The following is a 2,644-nucleotide window of genomic DNA, read 5'->3' as shown; positions in this document are numbered from 1 at the left end:
AGCTCTCTCTGTGTACCTTTTGGAAGAAGAAACGTGAGCACGTCTCATCCTGCTCCACGGAGCGGACTCTGGAACGGAAGATGATCTTGGAGGCCTCCGAGGCAAAGAGCGAGGCTTGCTGGCTCTTCACCTCTTGGAGTTCCTCCTTGACATCGACCCCCATCGACTGCAGTTGGAGCAGGTCCTGCATGTTTTTCTGGAGTTCAGACATTTCCCTCTGTTCCTTTCTAGCTTTCTGGGTGCCTTTGAGGATGAAAAACCTTTTGATGTTTCCCTTGATCGCTTCCCACCAGTGTGTCAGGGACTCAAAGAGGGGTTTCACGGTTCTCCAAACTTTGTAATCCCTCTTGAGCTCCTCAATGTTCTCTGGGGTCAGCAGTTGCACGTGTAGCTTCCGTGCCCCCCTGCACACCCTCAGGTCTTCCTCTAAGTGGCAGTCCGCCAGTAGGAGGCAGTGGTCAGAGAAGAACAACCACTTGACGTCGGTGGATCTGACTGTGAATGCACGGGACACAAACAGGAAGTCTATCCTGGAACGGATGGACCTGTCTGGCCGCGACCAGGTGTATCTACGCTGCGCTCGGTCTGCAGAGTTGCTGAAGACATCGTGCAAGGTCTTGAGCGTGACCTTCACCTGGCGTTTGCTGGTCCAAATCCCGAAGGCGTCTCTAACCTCGGTGCAGCTCCCAACCTTGTCGACGTACCTGGTGAGGAAGGTGAACACGTCGGCGACAGGGACGTGGGGGTTGTAGAGATGCACCGTCACCACACGGTCCCGTTGCACCGGCAGAGCAAAGAGCGGCTCCACCCTCAGGATCTTCATCTCCGGCTGGTGTCTCTTCTCCTCAAACACCTTCAGGAACTTGACGCAAGCTGCCACACGCTTGAAAGTCATGTCGAAATGTCCAGCGCTGGGGAAGTCTCGCAGGGAGTAGATCTCCTCCGCTTCAAATCCACACGCCTTCAACAGGATCCGCTTGATGAGGAAGGCCCGATCCATGGGTGCTCCCCCTTCACTGTCCTTCACCGTGACCTGAACGGTGTTACGTACCCCCTGGTTTGGGGCTCCTTTGGTTTTAGCCATCGCTTCACTACAACTGATCTTAGCCAAAAGGCCGAGAAGCGATAACCCAGAAACCCATGCGCCCGTCCCGTCTTCCTCGGCCTCCGGCTTCACCGTCCGTTTTGCTGCGTGTGTCCGAACACGGGCTGAAGATCCGACAGCCAGCATTGAGCATCAGGACGTTTCTTGCTTGATGCTGCCTCCCTGAAGCAGCGCCTGCAACAGCCTCAAAACCCAACAGGGGGCATCGTCCAGTCCCGGGCTCCGCCCTGACAAGCAGCACAAGTGCACACCAGCAGCAGCCCTGCAGTTGCACCAAAATCCAACAGGAGGCATCACTCAGTCTGGCACCAATGAGCCTGTCCTGCCACTCAGCACAAGTTCAGTTCAACCAGATCAATGATGGAAAGCAGGACAATGCTCTGAATGACTTTTTCTTCTTTTCAGTTTCCCTTTCACCCTGTAGAGGGCAAAACTGCACCATTCCTGAAGACGCTGCAATACCAGGTCAATGTGTGGAATGGACGGAGAAAGATCCTGTTCCATCTCCCTGCTCCAAAAATCAATTTAATATACGGTCCCCAGATAAGGGACGTATCAGATATTAAACTGATAAGAACAGATTTTTTTTTTGAAAAATATACTTTATTCATAAAATATCTGGAAGAACATTACAAACATTTCAAAATCACCATCACAAAACTACAATCAGATTCAACTTTTACACATGGATCACAAGGTGCATCAATACAATCAATGAATATTACAATCATTTCAATATGGTCAATGCAGACATTCAGACAAAGGTATTGGAGTTATCAACATACATCATGTTGCTCTCTGAGGTGCTTCAATACAATTATAATACAATTAGTATTCAATGCAGACATTCATTTTGAGCTGTACAGCCCGAGGGGCTCTCAACATTTCCCAGTCCCTCGGTGCACTGTGGCAGAAAGGTCTTAGACAGCGACCCTTCCCCATTGCGCCTTTGCGGTGGCTGCCCCAAGCTTTAGTGCATCCCTCAGCACGTAGTCCTGGACTTTGGAATGTGCCAGTCTGCAACACTCAGTCGGGGACAACTCTTTGCGCTGGAAGACCAACAAGTTTTGGGCAGACCAAAGAGCGTCTATCACCGACGTCCAGACCTTCTTTGCAAAGGCACAATCCACAAGGAGGTGAACAACGGTCTCGTCCCCACCACAGCCACCTCGAGGGCAACGTGCAGAGGGGGTGAGACTCCTGCCGTGTTGCGGAATCCCTCCCCAAATCCCATTTTGAGATACTTCCACCATTTTTGTCCAGACTCTTCCATGTACTGTCATCAAAGCCCTTTGTAATGGAGGACAGGAAGGACTGGGACTCCTTACTGTCTGTGGGCTTCACGTCATACAATCCGAAATAAAAGGATTTGCTGATCCTCAAAATGTCGGACTGCGATGACTTTACTGAGCTGTCTTCTTCCTTCAGGCTGCTGATCACAGAGCTCTCTCTGTGTACCTTTTGGAAGAAGAAGTGTGAGCACGTCTCATCCTGCTCCACGGAGCGGACTCTGGAATGGAAGATGATCTTGGAGGCCAC

At 51.1% G+C, this 2,644-nt stretch overlaps 1 pseudogene; it reads right to left on the bottom strand.

Annotated features, from left to right (window-relative positions):
* Nucleotides 1-1,533: 1,533 nt before the first annotated feature.
* On the bottom strand, nucleotides 1,534-1,705 carry LOC144669184 (U2 spliceosomal RNA; annotated as a pseudogene).
* Nucleotides 1,706-2,644: the final 939 nt, after the last annotated feature.

This window comes from Cetorhinus maximus, chromosome 28 (assembly GCF_964194155.1).
Source record: "Cetorhinus maximus chromosome 28, sCetMax3.hap1.1, whole genome shotgun sequence".
NCBI classification, from domain to species: Eukaryota; Metazoa; Chordata; class Chondrichthyes; order Lamniformes; family Cetorhinidae; genus Cetorhinus; species Cetorhinus maximus.
Note: the sequence above shows the minus strand (reverse complement) of the source record. Positions and strands in the feature narration are given on the sequence as shown.